Source organism: Peromyscus leucopus, chromosome 3 (genome assembly GCF_004664715.2).
Source record: "Peromyscus leucopus breed LL Stock chromosome 3, UCI_PerLeu_2.1, whole genome shotgun sequence".
In the NCBI taxonomy this organism is placed as follows: domain Eukaryota; kingdom Metazoa; phylum Chordata; class Mammalia; order Rodentia; family Cricetidae; genus Peromyscus; species Peromyscus leucopus.
Window position 1 is genome coordinate 67,601,191 of NC_051065.1, and position 17,986 is coordinate 67,619,176.

Sequence of the window (17,986 nt, forward strand, 5' to 3'; positions counted from 1 at the left end):
GTGCAAAGACCTGCTCTGCACATCTTCTCGGTCTCATCCAGGTCTGCATTGAGGGTTCAGGCATAGCTGTTACTCTCTTGAACTCTTTGCTGCCCCCTCCCCCTCCCTCATTCACTCCCGCACTCTCACTCTCTGCCCTGAAAGTTGTGGTGAATGGGAAATATTTTACCAAAGATTTTGGAGAAGATGGGTTGGGGTGCAGAGAAATCGTCCATAGCACGGCATGACCAAAGCCTTAGCAAACCATGCTGCACACTGTTTCTCCTGGATGCTTCCTTGTGGAGCAAATGCCCCATGTCTGCCATTCATCCACCATTTTTCTCACTGGCCGGTGCCCATCCAGGCACTTCCTTTGTGTGTCTTCCCTAAATCTTCCTATCCTGCTTTTTCCAGTAGAAGAATTAAGCCTCCTGGGCTTCTCCAAAATGCAGACATAGACACGCTCAACCTAAAGACATGAACAAGTGAGTGGTCCTAACCCCTCCATCAGAGTCCTGAGGAGAGCAAACGGGTGTGCACAATCTGCAATTCCATCATTTGCTTCTAAATATTTATCTTATACCATTCTTAATATTCTGAAAGGTCTTTAGCTTCCCATTCCACTGTAAGATCAAATGTTTCACTTCCTTCTCTATTCAAACGGCTTTTCATTATTCACAAATCACATAGGGAAAGATGAACTCATAGTCATTCTATCCCCCTCCTCCCCTCCCCCACATCCGCCTTCTTCCCTCTTGTCTCCAGTAGCGGTCCATTTCAGGTGTGTTCTCCCCCTCCCCCTCTGACACCCCCCACCCCCACCCCCTGTCTGTCATTTTCCTCTCTAATGGTAGAAAATGGCAAGCCTTCCTTTCTTGACAGCTGTGATTAAGGGACTCTGCACCTGCTCAAGTGAATGAAGGGCAGGAATGCTGAAGCAAGTACTTATGCTCACTAATACCTTTAGCCTCCTCTCCCGTCTTCAAAACAAGTGTGCCGCTTGGAGGAACCGCCCCCCACACAAGTGCATCCAACGTTTTCTGTTCCAGTTCTCGGAGTCAAAGGAGCTCTTTGAATCTTGACTCATGGAGCGTGTTAGAACACAGGGGCGGCTTCTGCAGATGAATGGATGCTCAGCTCCCATGGAAAGGGAGAAGAAAATGGGGGAATCAGGAGAAAGGGCAGACATAGAGAAGGCTTTAATAGGAAGTGGTTTAACTGCCCGCCCCCATGGTACAAAGCTTGAGGGTGCTAAGACTAAAGGCAAATGTGCTTTACAACAGAATCCTAATGCTCTCCATGTTGCCTGCTCATTTCCAAAGTCATCTCCAACTCTACTTAGATCTCTCAGCTGCTTTTCCTTCTCTGATGGAAAAAGCACTCTGGCTAGACTGTAGCCGATTAGTATGTAAATTTCACCGAGGAAACAGCCTTTTCTCTCTCCTGTGTGCCGCTGCTCTCGTCCTTTCTTCCCGCCTCCCTTCTCCCTGTTGCCTTCAGAGGTGGTCCCCAGGGACCATCTTGCAGCTGGCTGATGCATCACTTAGCTCTGCAGAAGAGCCCTGCGTCCCTGCGTCCTTTCTCACGGTCATTGCTATTTCAGACGGAAGGACTGAATTGTGGGGCAGAGTTCTCAGTTTGGACGTTGCAGATTGGATTTCAGTCCTTCCCATGCCGCTTGCATCTCATTTCTAACCAGGCTTACAACTTGGCTCAGATTTGGGGTACAAGATCATACATCACAGGTGGTGGAACCATGTGCTTCCAGAAGGAAACACATTATGGGGACAGGTTATCTGTTTCAAGGTTAAAAATCAACGATTGCCTAGATCCAGGATTCTTTAGGAATTGCAAATGATATTTTAGTTCGTTTTCTTCTCATTTATTAGCCAGAGGACTTCTATAAAGGTATTGTCTTTGGTAAAAGACAGTAAGATAACTTAATCTCTATAGGTTAGGGAAGAATAAATATTTGTTCTTTTAAATTAATTAAACTTATAAACTGGTTCTTGAGCAGTCTCTAAAGATGGTAGTCTTAGGCAGCGTTCTGTGAAGACCAGACCTGGAAATCAGAATTTGAGGGGCAGAAAATACCAGCAAGGGGTACGAAGGAGGGTCTGGCAAGGCTGCCGCTGTGCTCCATTGTGACACCCTGCTCCTTCTGTCCTGGTGTGGGGCTCTGGAGGCCACACAGTTTCTGGCAAAGAAGGAAAGTGCTGTCAGGTTGGCAGTCGGGCTGCCGTCCCTGAGAGATGTGGTTGAGGTATCGCGGAAGCCGAGACTGTCCATCCTTCCTCCACCTACTGTCCCACAATAAGCTTACCTTAGTCTGTCTTGGATACTCCAAAGTGGCAGTTTTCTGAGAATTTAAAAGGAGAGAGCTGTAGCATGAGCATCAGAGACGTCTATACCGCAACTGCTGCAGCTGGTCCTGAGACTGCAGCTGTACTTACACCCGCTCCCACCACCAGCCATCCTAAGTTCCCACCACCTGGATGCCCAGCTGACTGGCTTCATAACCATGTGAAATCCTGGCTTCCACCTGAGGGATCACTATACCTGGTCACCTTGCCCTAGCTGGGCTGGGTTGGGTGTTGGTATTTACTGTGCTCACCAGCAAGTCTCAAGGGCTTCCATGACACTGTCCATGATGCGGCTGAAATCTTAACTCCTCATGACGATACATGTTTAGCAGACTCCTTCCTGAGTTTCATGGTAGAAACATCTCACATTTTAGAATCGTAATAAGGGAGGGTCTGACCCCTCAATCCGATACTTGCCAAACCTGGGTCAACCCTGATTGCGCCTTGAAATGGGGTAAGGGAGGGACTTTACTTGAAGCACCTCCAAGGCAACAATTGTACCCTAACTCATTCCCTTTTCTGTCTTACACTCAATTATGACTTGAGGAACTCAGATGACAGCCTAGCATACCTCAGACTGCACGTGCAGAGTACACAGATCTCCATCTGACCATGAACTGTTTCCTATTCCTAAGTCTGTAGAGAATCTGGTAAAAAGCTTTGGCTTCGTAGATGAAACTCAAGATGAATGCCCAACACCCCCTGTTCTGTTCTCTCTGTAGGTGGGGGGGGGCTCTTCTGTAGCTCTGCAGTCTCCCAGCAATGCCAGGGTGATCTCAACCTCTTCATGGAACTGTTTTCCTGTGTGATGGGACCAGCAGGAACCTGAGGTACCAGCTATGATTGTCCTGCTTAGGAATCACAATGGAGCCCAAATGTTCTAACCAGAAGGACTTATTTCTTCTAGTTGGCTCTGTGTCTGGGCAATTATATGGTCCTTCAGCATCTTCCCTCAGGTAATACACACAGGAGGAGCCCAAATGGCCCTGGCACTAACTCAGGCCTGAGTCAATCTGTCAGCAGCCTGTCAACCTTAGTCCACACCTTCCTTCCCAACGTCTAATCCTATGTCAATTTTAGGTATGTTTTCTCTATGTATAGCATTCTGACTTCTGATGTTGAAGCTCATTTGTTAATTCTGGAAGTATCTCATTCTGGATTTCTGGTCTCCCTCCCTCCCTCCACATCCGTGTGACACTTACATATCTTTCCTGTACGTGTCCAGTCATCTCAGAGTACTCCTCCATCGATCGCTCTTGTTAATTTGGTACCCCTGCTCAGAGAAGCTGAATCTGCAGAGTTCCTGAGCCTCTTCATCCCAGGATCTCACTACCATGAGCCCCTGCAGTCATTAGTGACTTCCTATGCAGATCACCTTGGCCCTGTAGCTCCCTGTGATCTGGATTAACCATGACCTCATTCATCCCATCATAGCTTAACGCAGCAGGGTCCACCCCACGGCTTCTGTCCTTTCAGATCTGCAAGCTTGGCCTTGGCGGCTCCTGGCTTTTCTCCCAGCCCAATCTTTCTCTCTGGAGTTTAATCAGTGTGCCTTTATTTTTTATTTTTTCCCTTTCCTTTTTCTTTTCTGTAGCCTGTTGCTCTGACAGAAAAGACTGAATCCTGTTTCTTAAGCTGATTCAATTCTCCCTTGACTCACCAAGTAACCTAATTTGTGGAGACGCATGTCCTGCTAAGGCCTTTTTAATTTCCTTCTAAGACTCTGGGTTTTAAAACAAATCCCATGCACTTTTCCCCCTGATTTTTGTTCTAATTCTCGTTTCTGCTGTGATAGCCACCCCGTCCTCTGTGGCAGCCACTCAATTTCTCTGGTTTCTCTTACTGATAGGATCTGCTACTGCTGTAATGGAGTCCATTCACTCTTAGGGACCTCGAGCCTGCTGTGGTAGAGATGGTGTTGTGTGGCTGACTCATGGAACAAGTGAGCTGAGTCTAGTTGCTCAGAACTAACTTTCTACAGTTCACGTCCAAAATGGAGGAACAGTTTGAGGCCCTGTTCTAATGCTTCATAGATGCCTGGCGCTGAAGGTCTGTGCTGTGTGCTTATGGAGAATAGACCAGGTCTTCATCTTGTCCTGTCCCTATGAAAAGACACATTTCAAATATAGCAAAACAGTCCTCAATGCAAAAAAATTATTCCATGTGCCAGTATCTAAAAGACTAAAATGTTGTTTGGGGACTTACTTCTCTTCCCGAGGATTTAATTCCTGTTTGCTGAGCTCACTGTATCCACCGCCCTGTCTAGCTACTATCCCAACCCTGGCCAAAGGCCCACAGGGGCTCTGGCCAGTTCCTATATTTGCTAGTATTTCAAATGGTCCTTGAATTGCAGTAGGGTTACAAAACAATCATAAGTTAAAAGTTTCGTAAGAACATACATGAATACGCATGGCTTATGAAATACATAGCTCATATAACTTACCTTAAATGTGATCAGAACACTTACATTGGCCAACAATAGGGAAACGGTTATGCTATAAAGCTATTCAAAATAATGTTGAATATCTTCTTGTAATTATTGAAGTGTGTGAATTTCTTACGTGCTACGAGTGTAAAGTGGAATGGCATGTGGGTTCACAACCGCACCTTCAGAAAATTGAAAAGAGGATTGAGTTGAAGCATTATAAATGTGGATCCATCAGTGTTTGTCACACGGTTTTCTCCACGTGTTGGTTCTAGGCCTGCCAATCACAGCATTTCCCTGCATTTCACTTTGACGGAGACCACACAACAAGACACCAAGCCAGGGACAGACTAACCAGCTTCAGCCTGGTGTGGCCAGCCCCTTCCAGATCATCATGGGCGTGCCACCCTGTGACTGAATGTGGTAAAAGGTTGGCAGCTGACTTTGCAGCTGCTGAGTGAGAAACAAAGAAAGCTGCCCTGGCATCGGGTGCTGGCCTGGCCACCCACACTAGACTGCAATTGCTCCCATTGATCAATAGGCAGCCACTGAGATACAACATCAGTGCCACTGTGGTCGTGATGAATGGAGATGGAAATAAACCCATCCTCAAAATGAAGATGTTGTTCAAATCATGCCCCTTTCGGCCACTGTGCATGCTGTTTTTCTTCACAAGGACAGCTTAGCTCGGTCTTGCCTGCTCACATTAGAGGAAATTTACTAAGGTAGCACATACAGAGCTGCCACTCCTACTTCACTCCATCAAAGTGGGGGGGTTTCCCACTACTAGCACTGTCTCTGTATCACTGACACAGCTCTCATGGATCCAAGTTTCCCATTAATGCTTTTTCCTTCTTCATGAAAACAATCAATGAACATAACTTGTTGAATTACGGGTATGCATCCTTGGCATTCTTCTGCTGGAGGCTGTCTTAGTTTGCTTTTTGTTGCTGTGATAAACACCATGACCAAAAGCACATTGGAGAGGAAAGGGCTTATTTTACCTTACAAGTTATGATCCGCTATGGAGGGAAGTCAAGGCAGGAACTGAAGCAGAGCCATGGTGGAACATGCATACTGGCTTGCTCTAGGTTCATGTTCACCTATTTTGTTTTGTTTGTTTGTTTTTTCCAGACAGGGTTTCTCTGTGTAGCTTTGGTGCCTGCCCCGGATCTTGCTCTGTAGACCAGGCTGGCCTCAGGAACTCACAAAGATCCCCCTGGCTCTGCCTCCCGAGTGCTGGGATTAAAGGCACTGCTCGGCTCATCTACTTTTCTTATACAGTCCAAACCCACCTACCCAGGGATGGCATCACTCACAGTGGCATGGACCCTCTTACATCAGCTACTGGTCAATAAAATGCCCTCACAGACATGCTCACAGGCCAAACTAATGGGGGAAATGCCTCAATTGATGTACCTTCTTCCCAGGGGACACTAAGTTTTTCTTAAATTGGCAGCTGAAGCTAATGATGACAGGGCCATTGGCACTAGGAAGTTTATAGATTCACTCACCAGTGTGGACAGACAGAGGAAAGGGGTAGGAGGCTGGTGGAGGAGGACAGATTTGTGCAGGAGAATCAGGTGCCATGCTCTGGCCCTTCCCCAGTTAGCTCATTTGAAACTTCCTTCCTTCCTTCCTTCCTTCCTTCTTACCTTCCTTCCTTCCTTCCTTCCTTCCTTCCTTCCTTCCTCCCTCCCTCCCTCCCTCCTCCCTCCCTCTCTTTTTCTATTGTATCTATCTATCTATCTATCTATCTATCTATCTATCTATCTATCTATATCTATTTATCTATCATCTCTGTATGGTTAGAACATCTCTCAAAGGCCACGTGTTAGAAGCTTGGTTCTCAGTTTGGCATTATTGGAAGACTTTAAGCAGAAGCCTTTAGGAGTGGGTTTAGTGGGAGGTTTTAGGTCTCTGGGGCTTGCCCTCAGAGGAGATTGTGGGGCAGTTTCTTCGCCTTTCTCTTTACTTCCTTACTGCCATGAGGTGGACAGTTTCTGCTGCCACATACTGTCATGATGAACTTGCCTGGCCACAGGCCCCAAAACAACAGCAACAGACTGTGGACTGGAGCCTCCAAACTGTGAGTTCAAATGAACCCACTCCCTACAATTTAGGCCACAGTGCAGGAAAAACTAAGCAGTGCTGTGTGCCTGCTGTGCCTACATACATACTGTGCTGTCAGATGACCACCAAAGTCTCACATCAGTCAAGCACACTGCGTGAACGCAGAGGCAAGGGCTTCCTGCTTGGTTGGGGTAGCTCACACACAAAGCCAAGAGGTTAACACAGGCTTGAGAACTGGAGGAGAAGGAGGAGGAAGAAGGGGAGGAGAGGGAGGAAGTGGAGGGGAGAAGGAGGCAGTGTTTCTGCTGGGGATTTGTACTTGAGGGAGGAGAAGGGAATGATGTTAATAAAATAACAGAGTGCGGATCTGGAGAGTGGTCCTTCACGCTCAAAGGCTTATTTAATTTTTTACTTTACTTTATTTTTAAATTTATATATATATATATATATCTGGGCACCATGTGTGTGCCTGGTGCCTGTGGGTGCCAGAAATTGAACCTGGGTCCTCTGGAAGATCAGCAAGTGTCTAACTGCTGAGCCACCTCTCTAGTCCCTAAAATGTCTGTTAAAACACAAATCTCATAACAATTCAGACAATGGAAAACTGTAAAATCCATGTTTACCATCAGCTGCATGGAGTTTCCTCCCAGCAGCGATGAGCCGCCTGACCTGCTGGGGTTTTTGCCTTTGCAGACTTTGCCCTGTAAATTCATCTTCCTTTGCGTGGAGTGGCACCTGCGTACTGAAATATGCCTTCCCCACTCAGACTCTGCAAATGGGGCTTTTACTAGTCAAATTGTTTGCTAACCCTGGTTTTCCCATGAACAGTATGTTGTAAAAACTTACCTTAGTCATTAAATTGTAAAACCCTGTCTAAAATTCCCATCTAAGCAGAATAGTACATTAAGATTGGAAGGAAATAATATCAGGCTGCTGGTGAACATTGGTCTTCTCCCCAGTGTGACCCTTTCTCCAAACATTTAGCTGTTGCTCTGGGTAATTATCTTTTAAATGGTATGCTTACACTCACATAATTTCTTAATTTATCACTTTTAGACATGTCTAATGCATTCTGTTGTAGAAGGTGTACAGAGTTAGACTTTTCCACTTTCAAATGCTTCTATCATCCCTCTTTCCATTCTACAAATAAAACTAATTTTTGGTAAGATAAATTGAATGTTCACCTTCTTATGAGATGTGTGAAGTCATTTCGTGAGCTGTTTACGGATGAACCAAAGCATCTGCTCTGATTGCATGTCCTTCCCTGCACACATCTTCCCTTCCTTTGCTCGCTGTGTTATCATGTTATAAAACAGAATTGAAAGCCACCTTGCAGCCCTCATCCTGGCCAAACACACCGGCCACCCCATCAGTTGTAACTCTCAGAGGCCTCTGTGCAGAGTGCATGGTCTCTCGGGCTGCTAGTTAGCTTTAAGCCAGGACCCCACTACCCCATTCATCTCCTTATTCCTCCAATGAAACTGACTAATCTGTGTCTCAATTCCTTTTTTGTTTATCGATGTGTGTGTGTGTGTGTGTGTGTGTGTGTGTGTGTGTGTGTGTGTAGGCGCGCACACACAAGAGTGCCTGAGTGTGTGCATGTGTGTGCAGGCACCCATAAAGTCCAGAAGAGGATGTCCCTGGAGCTGGAGTTACATTTACGTTGTGAGTCACCTGATGTGGGTGCTGGGATTTGCACTCAGGTCCTCTGGAAGATCAGCAAGTGCTTTTAACTGCTGAGTCATCTCCTCAACCACGTCTCAATTTTTACATCTTTCAACCCCCTTCTGTTTTGGGTGGAGGATGTATTTTATTGCATTTCTAGTTGTCGAACCAACATTTAATTCCTAGCGTTTAGTGGAATCTCTATGTGTTCAATAATGTATTCACCCGCAAAGCCATTTCCCCTTAATTAATGTATGTGGTGATGAGATGTGAGTGGCTCAGAGTTCTGAGAGCTTTGCTCCGAGTGCTTCTGTGTTGTCTTCCTCTTTCATTTGTCTGGCACATACACGTGGGGGCTGGACCCCTGGCAGGCATACATTGATACTGATGTTGAAGATACTAGCTGTAGCAATCAGAAAGGATGAAGTACATCCTCGATGGCTTCTTACATAGCAGTTCTGTTACGTCCTCCGGATTTTACATAAGAGGAAGAGGAGAGAGGAAAGATTGGGCGGGGTGTAGAGGGCTCGAGAGAGAGATCTCAACATGTTTAATTGGCTCTGTATCTACACACTTCCTACCTGTAAAATTGCTTGCCAAGAAAGAAAACCTAACAGTCGTATACAGAAGACACTGCATGTCTGAAATGTTTCTGTTCCCCACAGGAAAACTGACTGGCAGTTTGAACAAAGAGCACTGCAGAAATCGCATTCTGCCAGCCTTCTGCAGGCATGGTGAGCTGGCTAGCCTTCTGCAGGCATGGTGTGCTGGCTAGCCTTCTGCAGCATGGTGAGCTGGCCAGCCTTCTGCAGGCATGGTGAGCTGGCTAGCTTTATGTCAACTGACACAAGCTTGTGTCACTGAGAGGAAGAAACCTTGATTGAGAAAATGCCTCCGGAAGATCGCACTATAGGCAAGCCTATAGGACATTTTCTTAATTAGTGATTGATGGGGAAGGCCCAGCCCAATATGAGTGGGCCACTCCTGGGCTGGTGGTCTTGGGTGCTGTAAACAAACAGGCTGAGCAAGCCATGAGCCGCAAGCCAGTAAGCAGCACTCCTCCATGGCCTCTGCATCAACTCCTGCCTCCAGGTTCCTGCCCTGTTTGAGTTCCTGTCCTGACTTCCTTTGATGATGAACAGTGATATGATATGGAAGTCTAAGTCAGATAACTCCCATCCCCAGCTGCTTTTGGTCATGGTGTTTGGTCACAGCAATAGTAACCCTGACTGAGACACATGGTTGCCCTGTCTACAGCATGTCTGTCCCTGAGGGTGACCCAGGGCTTCTGAGTCTTGATTAGTCTCAGGGCTCGTTCTTCCTACTTGCTCTTCTGAAGCCTACTGCGCTACCTGGACCCTTCACTGCATTCAGGTCCTTAAGTTCTTTTCTATACTATTCGTCAATTAGTAATTTCTTTGCATTCTCTACTTCCTCTTTCTGGATCACTAATCAGATTTGATCATGGATGGAAGAACCCTTTACTTCTTTTTATTTTGTTTTCTAGGTTTTTTTCAGAGATAAATGTTTTTTTATCATTTTATTTGAAATAATATAAAATAATATATTGGGCAAAATTGAAGGCAAGGTCATGGAAAAGTGTAATGAGTTGAACTTAGTTTTGCAGCTGTGATTTCTAACCAAAAATCCACTTGGTAAGTAACATGAGAAGCCATGATTGTATCTCGGAGCAAAAGCAGCTGTACCGCAGTGGGCTTCGGATTCAAGCTCTAACACTTCTTTTCACTTTTAAAACTTCACAGGATTTTTTTTTCTGGAACCTTTTCCTGTTGGATTTTTCTCTTCTCTTCTAATTACTCTCCTTTTTATGTCTTCAAAGTACCTGAAAGTTTCCATACTTGAGACAAAGTGGGAAGATATTGTCTGAAGGTGTATTCCCATCCCCTGTTCTCTCTCTCTCTCTCTCTCTCTCTCTCTCTCTCTCTCTCTCTCTCTCTCTCTCTGTGTGTGTGTGTGTGTGTGTGTGTGTCTTTGGGAGACCTTACAGGACTTCCAGGGTCCAGTGTGACAATATATTAGTTACTTTTGTTGCTGTGATAAAACACCATGACCAAAAAGCAATTTAGGAGGAAAGGGTTTATTCTAGCTTCAGTTCCAGAGGGGATGCAGTCCATCCTGCTGGGAATGGCAGGGTAGCAGAGTGTGAGGCTGGCCTGGGAGTCAGGAAACAGAAAGGGCACATTTCATCCACACACAGGAAGGACAGGGAGCCAATGAGCCAGAGAGCAAGAGAGGAAGAGAGAGGTATCTGGCAGGGCCAGCCTATAAAAACTCAAAGCCCACCTGCAGGGGTGTGCTTCCTCCAGCAAGGCTTCATCACCTGAAAGTTCCATAGCCTCCCTCATCAGCGCAATCAACTGGGGACCATGTTTTCCAGTACATTTCTCATTCAAACCACCACAGATGACTTGCTACTGGTACAATTAATGTAGCATTCCCATGTCCAGCACGGCTCCAGGGACAGACTGAACTGGGGTGGTGAGGGAATGAAGAAATGACAGACAGAGAACCTGGGGTCAGTGGCCTGGCCTCTATGACAGAGAAATCCCAGAAACTTGAATCTTGGCTTGTTTATTACACACAGTTGAACAAGAAAGTGGAGTTACTACATACAGTTGAAGAAGGCGTCCAGGTTACTACATATAGCTGAACAGGAAGGCAGATACATAATCTCCATTGGAGCAGTTTCTATAGGGAGCTGCTTAAGGCTTTAAATATCCAGGGAAGAAAGCTACAGTGGGCATTTTCTGCACACACTGTCAACATCTGCACATGGATGGGAAGCTACAGTGGGCATTTTCTACACACACTGTCAACATCTGCACATGGATGGGAAGCTACCGTGGGCATTTTCTCCACACACTGGCAACATCTGCACAAGGATGAGAAAAGGGCTTTGTCATCCTTCTGAGCTGCTCTCTGTGGGTGGATGAGGAGGGTCTTTTGCAATTTTTCCATGGTATGAGACATGGATGGTTCCTATCAATCACACATATTTACCAGGACTTCAAACACCACAGGCTTCCTCCACTCCCCACACGAATGATCAAGTCAAGCCAACTAACATTCATCACCTTGCTCACCTATTATTTTTATGATAAGACATTTGAAATTTACTCTTAGCTATTCTGACATGCACTTTATAATTGACTATAGTACCACACCGTGCAATCGGTGATCTCAGAGCTCTTTGAACTTTGGTGTCCTAAGATCAGCAGCTCCCATTGCGTCCCTCTCTATGCCCAGCTTCTGGTAGCTTCCTTAGCTTCTCTACCTGAGTTCCATCTTATTAGACTCCACATTAAGTGAGATCTCTGTGTGTCACTTGTCCTTCTGTGCCTGGCTTATCTCCACTAGCATAGAGTCTTAGTTAGGGTTTCTATTGCTGTGAAGGGACATCATGACCGTGGCAACTCTTAATAAGAAAAGCATTTAATTGGGGCTGGCTTACAGTTTCAGAGGTTTAGTCCATTTTTGTCATGGTGGGAAGCATGGCTGTGTACAGACAGACATGGTGCTGGAGAAGGAGCCAAGAGTTCTACATTTGGATCAGTGGGCAACAGGAAGAGAGAGAGAGGAGACAGTGGGCCTGGCTTGAGCATTTTAAACCTCAAAGCCACACCCAGTGGCACACTTCCTCCAATGAGTCCACACCTACTCCATCAAGGCCACACCTCCTAAAAATGCCACTCCCTGTAAACCTAAGGGGTCTCTTTTCATTCAAACCACCACACATGTCTTCCGTGCTCATCCATTTTGCTATGATGACATGATTCCCCATTTTAAAGTAAATGGAATAGCATTTAATCTCTTTATATGACACCTAGGCTTCCACAACTTTCTTACTGTGAATATTGCTGCAGAAACCACAGTGTGCTGCTGTCTTTTTGACATCTGATTTCATGTCCTTTGTTTATGAACTCACAAGGACCCTGTGGTCATCCTGTGTCTAGTTTAAGTATCGGAGAGCCCCATATCTCTGCATCCTCCCCGTGTTTGTTATTGTTCATCTTTTGGGAAAAGTCTGGTGGATAGTTCATATGAACGCATAGGGCATGAGAATATGCAAATTCTGGGGGCTGGAGAAATGGCCCAGCACTTAAGAGCACTTGCTATTCTTGCAGAAGACCCAGATTTGCCTCCCAGTACCCACACCGAGTAACTCCAGCCAGGGAGTCTAGCACCGTTTCCTGGCCTCTGCTGCACTGCAGGAACTCGGTACATATACAGACAAGGAGGTGCACACACACACACACACACACACACACACACACACACACACACACACGTTAATTTTGGAAAAGCTTATGCAACCCGGAAACAGGACACTTTTGAATAAGGATTATTTGGGGCGAAAGGCAAAGCAGAAGCAGATACAAGCAAAGCTTGCCGCTCCCTCTGCCTGCCTTATAGCAGGTCATAAATGCACAGAGGAGCCATTGCCTCACTAGGAGGGTGGGTCTCAATCACAGAGGTGACTCGGTGCTGTCTAGCTCAGTAGCACAGGTACAAGAGGAGTCTCAGCACAGGTCTTGCTAAATAACCCAAAGCTTTCTTAGCTTCCTCCATCCATTTACCTTGACCCACATAGTTGTCTTGTTGTCCCTAAAACTCTGAGGACATACATAAAGGTGCTAGGTAACTCTCATTAGGGCAGGGGCTATAGGACAGTGGTCACATGATCTCACTAATTCGACTGTTAGTGGATCCAGCGTAGTTCCTTGTAAGTATACTCAAGTTATCAGAGTAACAGGTAACTCAGAGGATGCCCTGTTCCTGCTTATTAAAATTCTTCTCTGGAGCATATAACAGGAGGGACACTGACCAAGAGATCAGTGATGATGCCACCCTTTCCTTAGCCTTATCTCTTCTCAAACTCAGTGTTGTTGTTTTTTTTTTTCTTTTCTTTTCTTTTGGTTTTTTTGAGACAGGGTTTCTCTGTGTAGTTTTGGTGCCTGTCCTGGATCTCACTCTGTAGACCAGGCTGGCCTCGAACTCACAGAGATCCGCCAAGCTCTGCCTCCCGAGTGCTGGGACTAAAGGCGTGCACCACCACCGCCTGGCTAAACTCAGTGTTCTTAGGGTGCTCTGCAGACTTCAGCTTCTGATCACCCCTGGGATGACTTCCACATCTCTGAGTTCTACCCCGGTACCTGTGGTACGTGTGCTAATAAACTCAGCTCTGCGTGTTAATTTGCTTTTACTCAGTTCGCTTGGTAGGTCCAACCACGGAACCTCAGAGACTAGAGGAAGTGTATGTCCCTACAGCCATTTATCTTGGACCACTGAAGCCCTCTGGCTGGCTGGGTTGGGGGGCAGCTGGCTGGTGGTCTTCTTGGCTCACCAAGTGGACTTCCGGTTCACTCGTCCTCTCCTTTCAGTTAGGTGCCTCTGCCATGCTCAGTACACTGGGTCAGCAGCTATGCTGGTTCCCCCCAGGACTATCCATCACCCTCCCCATGGGTAGGTGAAGGCTGTGGTTAGTCTAGCTGGTGCGAGCAGGAGAAAGGCCTGGGCTTTAATCTTATGCTGACTTCCAGAGCCTTCTTCCAACCTAGTGCTCTTCATCAGCCTCTTGCTCTTTGTGACTTTGGTTTTTGGGTCTGTTTCAAGGTCTCCAATTTCATTTTGTGAGTCCATACATAGTTCAGCTTCCAAATTTGGTAGCTGTGACTTGCCTCCCTTTTTTTTTCTATTTCTTCTCTCTTCTTCCATGCACTTGCTTATATTACAGCTTCAGCAGTGGAAGACCTCTGAGTTTAGAAAGAAAACGGCACAAAAGTGTGACACAGCCCAGCTGAATGGTGCCCCGCGCTGGCAGAACTGAACAGGAGTCTCAAACTGCTGATTTGACTTTTGAAATGTGATTTCATGGCAAACGGTTCAACCAAGAGTCCTTGGCTATCAAGCCTAAGGCAAATAGGAATGTCTGGGGGCATCGCTCATCCCATCTCAGCTCCTTTGGTCCCTGGGACAGTTTCAGACCCCAGAAGCACCAGAGAAAACTCACCTGTTGGACTGTGGTCAGGTCAGAGGAGAGCAGGACAGCCCCCCCCCCCGCCTCGCCCCCCCCCACCGCCCCCTGTCAGTCCATCCCCTGCAGAGCTGAGGCTGCTGGAGCCATGTGGGGTGCAGTCTTGGTGAATGCTTCAGAGGGAGAGGAGCGGAGAGGAAAGGCTGACTGCTTCAGGAAATGTGGAGGTGTTTGGCGAATGAAGGGACAAGATGATGATAATCACGGCGGGGCTGGCTAATTGAGACTTGGCTCCCTGTTCCGACGGCAGAGGGAGAGCAGCAGCTTGCTTTCAGAACCAAGTTTAACGGAAGAGGAAAGGGGGATCTCCTAGGAAACCACAGAGACTTTTAAAATAAGCTGATCCCTGCTGAGAGGCAGGCCGACTCCATTCATTCACACAGACAGCCCCAGGGTGAAAAGAGATCGGATCCCTGTGTGTTCTTCACACGTGGGCTGACTTCACATCCAAAGATCTCCTCTCACCGCCTTTCTCTTGGCTCCTCTCGGGACCAGTTCTGACAGTTGATAGGGCTGAAAAGTGGGTGACATAACCTGGTGATGCCAGACACGTGGCTGCCTGCCACAGCCAGATGCAAGGGTCTGGAGGCTCAGAGCTGTCCAAGGCTGCAAGCCTTTGGGGCTACGGGCTGGAAGGGAGCGGCCGCCAACTACCTATGGCTGGAACTCAGCCAGAGGTCAGAGCATGGGGGCGGGGGCAGGTTCGCAAGAAATTTGCCCAGGCCTCTTTTTTGAGAGCCCACAAAGGGGAGGAAGGTGGAGGAGGGGTTTAAAATGTACAAGGAAGCCACAGAAACAAAGATAATTTAGAACAGCAAAATAACTTGCAAGGGTGTCTAGGCTTATGTAGAGAACCCAAACACAACCATTAGCTACTGAAAGACAGGAAGTCAAGATGCCCAAGGCTGCTGTTACATCTTTGTGGCAATCTTCTCACTTGATTGATTGGCAAACACGTGCCTGGCGACATCATGACTGCAGAAGTCAGAAATGACGCTTGGTTTTCTTTACTGTGTGGTGTGTGTTGATCTGCGTGTGGTGCACATACATGAGTGTGCCGACATACGAGCCCATGTGAGCACAGATGCAGAGAGGCCAGCAGAGGACATTTCTTGTCTCCCTTCATTGTTCCTCCTTCTGGTGCTTTGAGGCAGGGTCTCTCATGGAACCTGGAGGTCTCCATTTTGGCCAGGCTGCCTAGCAAACTCCTGGGGTCAGCCTATCACTGACCCCCAGTGCTGGGATCACAGGTACACACACACACACACACACACACAACACACACACACACACACACACACCTCTGTCCAGCTTTTTACATGTGTGATGGGGATTGAAATCGTATCCGCAGGCTTGCACAGGAAGCACTCTTACTCACTGAACTCTTTCCCTAGCCCATTATTTTTAAAGGGAGCCTCAGGCTTATGGCTCAAGGTTTCACATATCTTGGAAACTGCAAGTTACACCTAGCTGCTTTTCTCTCTTTGTTTTCTCTGTTGTTTTCCATCTTGGGTGGGTGTCTCACGCTTTCTGCTGTGGGACCTGCTTAGCAGTTACTCATGAAGGAGGCACGTAAGACCAGCTTCTTCCTTAATTCCCACAGTGGTGCTCTTTTGTTCTTGTAGGTTTGCTTAGCAAGTTTAGGACTCGCATCATTAATTTGATGCTTTCTTTTATTTGGTTGATTTTACTCACATAGGTATCATGAAGGATGTTGATTAATACACAGATGCCCTTTTGTGACGTGGTAATAAAAGTAGGACCACAAGACCCAGAGACCTGGGCATTTGCTTCTGGCTGAAAGCTTGATAGTGCCTTCAGGGATGAACTTTTATTCCTTTATGTTCTAGGAGTATTTTTATTGTCCTTATTAGCTTGTCTACTGGCAGCAGGAACTAAGAATTGTCCAATTCCTTTCTCCCAGGTTTCAGCTGCAGTATCTATAACCTACATTTCCTTACTGCTCCTAGCCAGACAGAATTCCTCTTGGATTTCATAGCTATCAAAGAGGTACCAGGCCAATTTCTTTGCAGAAAAATTTATTTCTGCATTCTTTCACATAAGATATATGGCATCTATTGCTTACTGACAGGCTTATCACACCCATTAAAATGTGTTCTATGTGACATTTCTGGTGTGGTTATGTTTACACATTTAAATTTCCCAACTATATCTGAGGGAAATGAGGATATATTGAATATATACACAATAGTATGAACTTGGGAAATGCAACACTCTCAGAAAGTTGAATAATACTTAACCATTATCACCCATATTTTTAATTGTTTCTTAGTAAAGGCCAATTAATTTATGTCAATTCTTAATCTTGGATTTTTTATTGTCTTTTAGTTTATGAATTTAAGATCCTTATAGAAATACTTTTCTAAATTCTGAAAGTTCAATTTGAAGCTACCATTTGAAGAATGTTTTATTCTAGTTTAATATGAGGACAGTCTATTCAGTTGACTTCTAGAGGTGGATTAAGAAGAATTAAAAAGGGACTTTCTCATACACCCATCAAAACAACACTGCTAGCCTGGTGTGGTGGTGCCTACCTTTAATACCAGCACTCAGGAAGCAGAGGCAGACAGATCTTTGTGAGTTCGAGGCTAGCCTGGGAAAAATATCAAGTTCCAGGCCTGCCAAGGCTAACAGAGTCAGACCCTGTCTCAAAAACAATCCCAAAACCAAACCCACCAAACAAAACCACATCACTATCCACACTTGACTTGCTTTCCCACGCTCCTAGGGGACTAATTCTTGCTTTGCATTGCTAGGTCAGCCAGCCCCTGCTTTGTGAATGGTCAGTGAGCACCTGCTCTAGGAATTCCTCCGCTTTTAGACTGAGTTTGGAATTGCTGAGCTCAGCCCTTGATGCCGACTAACAAATGTCTGTTGGTGCTTTCTGTGTGGGTCCACCCTGGCCTGTGTGCTCATTGCTCACCTCATTGGGCAGAGCCACAGAGTGTGACCCCTAACCAGCACACTCTATGGCTCTGCCCAAGCTTCTCCTAAAAGATTCAACCTTTTTTTTTCCCCCCAAAATTACCACACTAAGCAACACGTTTCCTCATGACATGTTCATACGTTTCTCATTTGGTTGACCCGCCTTCAGTTCCTCTCTCCCTCTTCCTTATCCGCTGTACCCCTTCATTCTGAGTATTCCCACTTCAGTGCCTCACATGTTCCATTGTCTTTCCCATGGCTTCCCTTAAGCCCCTCCCCCAGGTTCACAAGCCCTGACTCAGTTTCTGGTCTTCAGTTTGTAGCATGTTTGCAGAAAAAGCAGACAAGAGCTGTCAATAAGAATGCATGGCTCGGGCCGGCGTGTGACACTGTGTAAATGATATGGAAAGGACAGCAGACCCCTCTCATGAGGCATGGAATCTTAAACGAATTGAGCAGTGATTGCCTGTACAGAAGAAA